Here is a 7,703-nt window from a genome sequence, read left to right as displayed (position 1 = left end):
TACTTACAGTAGATAATAATTGGTCAAGATGTTAGAAATAAAGAATTTTGTATATTTGTTTTCTTCAAATTAAAAATAATCACTTAAAAAACTTTGCAAAATGCTTACTTTAAAATGGATATACACATTTATTTATCATTGCAGTCATTGCTTTTTAATAAAGATTATTATTAAATGTTTAATTATGCAAGGTTGGTCAACCAGGCTATAACTTTCTTTAGCTAGGTGTACCACTATTAAGTATTGGGTCAATTTGCAAAAAATATGGTGCTCTGTTTTTAAAAAAAATATATATAATGAAAGAACAATCACTTTGATGTTTCACCGATAATCCGAAACAGTTTACAAAAAAACCACTACGACTGTCAGGACAACCAAAAAATTGAACAGTTTGTTATTGTATTGCATATTGGTTTCATAGTGTAGTGGTTATCACGTCTGCTTTACACGCAGAAGGTCCTTGGTTCAATCCCCAGTGGAACCATATTTTTGCACTAATTTATGACTTATGAAAATGTTCTTCACTATCATTCTTATAACATCTGACCTGCTACTGCTCAATGTGAAATATGTCATTTGTTCACTTACAAAATTCAATTTCTTCTCTAAATATGGAAATAAATGTTATTTTTAATATCTACTAGCTTTTCAGTATAAAATAACTTATTACAGCAAACAACTGATTAAAAATCTGGAGCAGATTCAAATAATCTTCTTGTTTTATAAGAAATTGGTAGCAATGTATCATATATTTCATTTATAGTAAACAAATAAATAGTAGTATCATATCTAACTACCTTTTTCCATAAATCATCTTAACTGAGTACAGTTAAATAAATCACTTAAACCAACATTTCCATCACCAGTTCACCAAAGCACAGCTATTCTTTCCAGGACTTCACTGTTCACATGACTTTACTAGCAACTTGATAATGCTGCCAAAGTTTGGTATTGCATGATTAATGCTTGATAAACTGCAATCATGTTTTGATGTAGCTAATATTCACTTCCAGATCATTTACTTTAAATGTAAATAAATATTTCCATAATTACTATGTGATGTGCAAGTTTAGCAAAAATGCTGATAGATTTGACTTCTGGATAGATAGTATATTGATTATTACTAAAGTCTTTTTCGAGTATTATGCTTAAGTTATGTTGTGAAATGGCATTTATTTATATGTAGTATTTGTAATACAGGCACTTTATGGTAACATGGCAAGAAAAATCACTGAAAAGTGATTTTGAGAAGTGTGACAACTGCAGATGATAGTTGGTAAAAATGTTAGAAATAATGATTTTTGTGTATATAGTTTTTCAAATTATAAATATTCACTTGAAAAGCTTCAAAAATTCTTTATTTAAAATGGGAATATGCAGGTTTATTCAACATTGCACACATTGCTCTTTACTAAAGTTTTATTTGAAATGTTGGGTAATGCAAGTTTGGTCAACCATGTTACAACTGTCTTTAGCTTTGTACCCACTATACAATTATTAAAGTAAATTGCAAAAAAGTGGTTGCTCATCCTGTTTTACTGGGTAGTGTTTTTAAATGACCATTTGGTGTATTTCCGATAAACTAGAGAACTGATGGTCACAAACACACTCCTTCGGTTATTGAATCGGTCAGCCAAGATAAAAAAAAATCTCAGCCTACTATAATAGTGCACTGTGTGGTACTTGGAGGTTCTCGATAAACTGACCATATTTTCTGCATTTTTTCACGACTAAGTCATGCTGCTTAATTGCGGACATATGAAAATTCAGTGTTGTGCAACATATAATTGGATTTTTAAACAAAATTACTTAGTGTGTACCTCAGATTTTGGGGCATTTGATTGTCAAGATGACCAAAAATCTCTTCTAGTGTGAGAACAGTTTATGTTGTGGTTTCATAGCATAGTGGTTAGCACATCTGCTTTATACGGAGAAAGTCCTGGGTTTAATCCCAAGTGAACCCATATTTATTAAAAATCCAGTAAAATGTGATCTTGATAAAAGTACTTACAGTAGATAATAATTGGTCAAGATGTTAGAAATAAAGAATTTTGTATATTTGTTTTCTTCAAATTAAAAATAATCACTTGAAAAACTTTGCAAAATGCTTACTTTAAAATGGATATACACATTTATTTATCATTGCAGTCATTGCTTTTTAATAAAGATTATTATTAAATGTTTAATTATGCAAGGTTGGTCAACCAGGCTATAACTTTCTTTAGCTAGGTGTACCACTATTAAGTATTGGGTCAATTTGCCAAAAATATGGTGCTCTGTTTTTAAAAAAATTATATATAATGAAAGAACAATCACTTTGACGTTTCACCGATAATCCGGAACAGTTTACAAAAAAATCACTACGACTGTCAGGACAACCAAACAATTGAACAGTTTGTTATTGTATTGCATATTGGTTTCATAGTGTAGTGGTTATCACGTCTGCTTTACACGCAGAAGGTCCTGGGTTCAATCCCCAGTGGAACCATATTTTTGCACTAATTTATGACTTCTGAAAATGTTCTTCACTATCATTCTTATAACATCTGACCTGCTACTGCTCAATGTGAAATATGTCATTTGTTCACTTACAAAATTCAATTTCTTCTCTAAATATGGAATAAATGTTATTTTTAATATCTATTAGCTTTTCATTATAAAATAACTTATTACAGCAAACAACTGATTAAAAATCTGGAGCAGATTCAAATAATCTTCTTGTTTTATAAGAAATTGGTAGCAATGTATCATATATTTCATTTATAGAAAACAAATAAATAGTAGTATCATATCTAACTACCTTTTTTCATAAATCATCTTAACTGAGTACAGTTAAATAAATCACTTAAACCAACATTTCCATTACCAGTTCACCAAAGCACAGCTATTCTTTCCAGGACTTCACTGTTCACATGACTTTACTAGCAACTTGATAATGCTGCCAAAGTTTGGTATTGCATGATTAATGCATGATAAACAGCAATCATGTTTTGATGTAGCTAATATTCACTTCCAGATCATTTACTTTAAATGTAAATAAATATTTCCATAATTACTATGTGATGTGCAAGTTTAGCAAAAATGCTGATAGATTTGACTTCTGGATAGATAGTATATTGATTATTACTAAAGTCTTTTTCGAGTATTATGCTTAAGTTATGTTGTGAAAGGGCATTTATTTATATGTAGTATTTGTAATACAGGCACTTTATGGTAACATGGCAAGAAAAATCACTGAAAAGTGATTTTGAGAAGTGTGACACCTGCAGATGATAATTGGTCAACATGTTAGAAATAATGATTTTTGTGTATATAGTTTTTCAAATTATAAATATTCACTTGAAAAGCTTCAAAAATTCTTTATTTAAAATGGGAATATGCAGGTTTATTCAACATTGCACACATTGCTCTTTACTAAAGTTTTATTTGAAATGTTGGGTAATGCAAGTTTGGTCAACCATGTTACAACTGTCTTTAGCTTTGTACCCACTATACAATTATTAAAGTAAATTGCAAAAAAGTGGTTGCTCATCCTGTTTTACTGGGTAGTGTTTTTAAATGACCATTTGGTGTATTTCCGATAAACCAGAGAACTGATGGTCACAAACACACTCCTTCGGTTATTGAATCGGTCAGCCAAGATAAAAAAAAATCTCAGCCTACTATAATAGTGCACTGTGTGGTACTTGGAGGTTCTCGATAAACTGACCATATTATCTGCATTTTTTTCACGACTAAGTCATGCTGCTTAATTGCGGACATATGAAAATTCAGTGTTGTGCAACATATAATTGGATTTTTAAACAAAATCACTTAGTGTGTACCTCAAATTTGGGGGCATTTGATTGTCAAGATAACCAAAAATCTCTTCTAGTGTGCGAACAGTTTATGTTGTTGTTTCATAGCATAGTGGTTAGCACATCTGCTTTATACGGTGAAAGTCCTGGGTTTAATCCCAAGTGAACCCATATTTATTAAAAATCCAGTAAAATGTGATCTTGATAAAAGTACTTACAGTAGATAATAATTGGTCAAGATGTTAGAAATAAAGAATTTTGTATATTTGTTTTCTTCAAATTAAAAATAATCACTTAAAAAACTTTGCAAAATGCTTACTTTAAAATGGATATACACATTTATTTATCATTGCAGTCATTGCTTTTTAATAAAGATTATTATTAAATGTTTAATTATGCAAGGTTGGTCAACCAGGCTATAACTTTCTTTAGCTAGGTGTACCACTATTAAGTATTGGGTCAATTTGCCAAAAATATGGTGCTCTGTTTTTTAAAAAATTATATATAATGAAAGAACAATCACTGTGATGTTTCACCGATAATCCGAAACAGTTTACAAAAAAACCACTACGACTGTCAGGACAACCAAAAAATTGAACAGTTTGTTATTGTATTGCATATTGGTTTCATAGTGTAGTGGTTATCACGTCTGCTTTACACGCAGAAGGTCCTGGGTTCAATCCCCAGTGGAACCATATTTTTGCACTAATTTATGACTTATGAAAATGTTCTTCACTATCATTCTTATAACATCTGACCTGCTACTGCTCAATGTGAAATATGTCATTTGTTCACTTACAAAATTCAATTTCTTCTCTAAATATGGAAATAAATGTTATTTTTAATATCTATTAGCTTTTCATTATAAAATAACTTATTACAGCAAACAACTGATTAAAAATCTGGAGCAGATTCAAATAATCTTCTTGTTTTATAAGAAATTGGTAGCAATGTATCATATATTTCATTTATAGTAAACAAATAAATTGTAGTATCATATCTAACTACCTTTTTCCATAAATCATCTTAACTGAGTACAGTTAAATAAATCACTTAAACCAACATTTCCATCACCAGTTCACCAAAGCACAGCTATTCTTTCCAGGACTTCACTGTTCACATGACTTCACTAGCAACTTGATAATGCTGCCAAGGTTTGGTATTGCATGATTAATGCATGATAAACTGCAATCATGTTTTGATGTAGCTAATATTCACTTCCAGATCATTTACTTTAAATGTAAATAAATATTTCCATAATCACTATGTGATGTGCAAGTTTAGCAAAAATGCTGATAGATTTGACTTCTGGATAGATAGTATATTGACTATTACTAAAATCTTTTTCGAGTATTATGCTTAAGTTATGTTGTGAAAGGGCATTTATTTATATGTAGTATTTGTAATACAGGCACTTTATGGTAACATGGCAAGAAAAATCACTGAAAAGTGATTTTGATAAGTGTGACAACTGCAGATGATAATTGGTCAAAATGTTAAAAATAATCATTTTTATGTATATAGTTTTTCAAAATATAAATATTCACTTGAAAAGCTTAAAAAATTCTTTATTTAAAATGGGAATATGCAGGTTTATTCAACATTGCACACATTGCTCTTTACTAAAGTTTTATTTTAAATGTTGGGTAATGCAAGTTTGGTCAACCATGTTACAACTGTATTTATCTATGTACCCATTATACAATTATTAAAGTAAATTGCAAAAAAGTGGTTGCTCATCCTGTTTTACTGGGTAGTGTTTTTAAATGACCATTTGGTATATTTCCGATAAACCAGAGAACTGATGGTCACAAACACACTCCTTCGGATATTGAATCGGTCAGCCAAGATAAAAAAAAAATCTCAGCCTACTATAATAGTGCACTGTGTGGTACTTGGAGGTTCTCGATAAACTGACCATATTATCTGCATTTTTTCACGACTAAGTCATGCTGCTTAATTGCGGACATATGAAAATTCAGTGTTGTGCAACATATAATTGGATTTTTAACAAAATCACTTAGTGTGTACCTCAAATTTGGGGGCATTTGATTGTCAAGATAACCAAAAATCTCTTCTAGTGTGAGGACAGTTTATGTTGTGGTTTCATAGCATAGTGGTTAGCACATCTGCTTTATACGGTGAAAGTCCTGGGTTCAATCCCAAGTGAACCCATATTTATTAAAAATCCAGTAAAATGTGATCTTGATAAAAGTACTTACAGTAGATAATAATTGGTCAAGATGTTAGAAATAAAGAATTTAGTATATTTGTTTTCTTCAAATTAAAAATAATCACTTAAAAAACTTTGCAAAATGCTTACTTTAAAATGGATATACACATTTATTTATCATTGCAGTCATTGCTTTTTAATAAAGATTATTATTAAATGTTTAATTATGCAAGGTTGGTCAACCAGGCTATAACTTTCTTTAGCTAGGTGTACCACTATTAAGTATTGGGTCAATTTGCCAAAAATATGGTGCTCTGTTTTTTTTTTAATTATATATAATGAAAGAACAATCACTTTGACGTTTCACCGATAATCCAAAACAGTTTACAAAAAAATCACTAAGACTGTCAGGACAACCAAACAATTGAACAGTTTGTTATTGTATTGCATATTGGTTTCATAGTGTAGTGGTTATCACGTCTGCTTTACACGCAGAAGGTCCTGGGTTCAATCCCCAGTGGAACCATATTTTTGCACTAATTTATGACTTATGAAAATGTTCTTCACTATCATTCTTATAACATCTGACCTGCTACTGCTCAATGTGAAATATGTCATTTGTTCACTTACAAAATTCAATTTCTTCTCTAAATATGGAAATAAATGTTATTTTTAATATCTATTAGCTTTTCATTATAAAATAACTCATTACAGCAAACAACTGATTAAAAATCTGGAGCAGATTCAAATAAACTTCTTGTTTTATAAGAAATTGGTAGCAATGTATCATATATTTCATTTATAGTAAACAAATAAATTGTAGAATCATATCTTACTACCTTTTTCCATAAATCATCTTAACTGAGTACAGTTAAATAAATCACTTAAACCAACATTTCCATCACCAGTTCACCAAAGCACAGTTATTCCTTCCAGGACTTCACTGTTCACATGACTTCACTAGCAACTTGATAATGCTGCCAAAGTTTGGTATTGCATGATTAATGCATGATAAACTGCAATCATGTTTTGATGTAGCTAATATTCACTTCCAGATCATTTACTTTAAATGTAAATAAATATTTCCATAATTACTATGTGATGTGCAAGTTTAGCAAAAATGCTGATAGATTTGACTTCTGGATAGATAGTATATTGATTATTACTAAAGTCTTTTTCGAGTATTATGCTTAAGTTATGTTGTGAAAGGGCATTTATTTATATGTAGTATTTGTAATACAGGCACTTTATGGTAACATGGCAAGAAAAATCACTGAAAAGTGATTTTGAGAAGTGTGACACCTGCAGATGATAATTGGTCAACATGTTAGAAATAATGATTTTTGTGTATATAGTTTTTCAAATTATAAATATTCACTTGAAAAGCTTCAAAAATTATTTATTTAAAATGGGAATATGCAGGTTTATTCAACATTGCACACATTGCTCTTTACTAAAGTTTTATTTGAAATGTTGGGTAATGCAAGTTTGGTCAACCATGTTACAACTGTCTTTAGCTTTGTACCCACTATACAATTATTAAAGTAAATTGCAAAAAAGTGGTTGCTCATCCTGTTTTACTGGGTAGTGCTTTTAAATGACCATTTGGTGTATTTCCGATAAACCAGAGAACTGATGGTCACAAACACACTCCTTCGGTTATTGAATCGGTCAGCCAAGATAAAAAAAAATCTCAGCCTACTATAATAGTGCACTGTGTGGTACTTGGAGGT

The 7,703-nt window shown here is 30.3% G+C and overlaps 4 non-coding genes across 4 annotated transcripts; all 4 read left to right on the top strand.

Annotated features, from left to right (window-relative positions):
- The first annotated feature begins 411 nt into the window (after positions 1–411).
- Positions 412–484, top strand: TRNAV-UAC (transfer RNA valine (anticodon UAC)). The gene has a single exon. It is a non-coding gene; the product is annotated as a tRNA-Val (tRNA).
- A 1,931-nt stretch (positions 485–2,415) lies between these two features.
- TRNAV-UAC (transfer RNA valine (anticodon UAC)) lies at positions 2,416–2,488 on the top strand. Its single transcript has one exon. It is a non-coding gene; the product is annotated as a tRNA-Val (tRNA).
- A 1,931-nt stretch (positions 2,489–4,419) lies between these two features.
- Positions 4,420–4,492, top strand: TRNAV-UAC (transfer RNA valine (anticodon UAC)). The gene has a single exon. It is a non-coding gene; the product is annotated as a tRNA-Val (tRNA).
- A 1,931-nt stretch (positions 4,493–6,423) lies between these two features.
- TRNAV-UAC (transfer RNA valine (anticodon UAC)) lies at positions 6,424–6,496 on the top strand. The gene has a single exon. It is a non-coding gene; the product is annotated as a tRNA-Val (tRNA).
- The last annotated feature ends 1,207 nt before the right edge of the window (positions 6,497–7,703 follow it).

This window comes from Pseudophryne corroboree, chromosome 11, assembly GCF_028390025.1.
Source record: "Pseudophryne corroboree isolate aPseCor3 chromosome 11, aPseCor3.hap2, whole genome shotgun sequence".
NCBI lineage: Eukaryota > Metazoa > Chordata > Amphibia > Anura > Myobatrachidae > Pseudophryne > Pseudophryne corroboree.
Note: the sequence above shows the minus strand (reverse complement) of the source record. Positions and strands in the feature narration are given on the sequence as shown.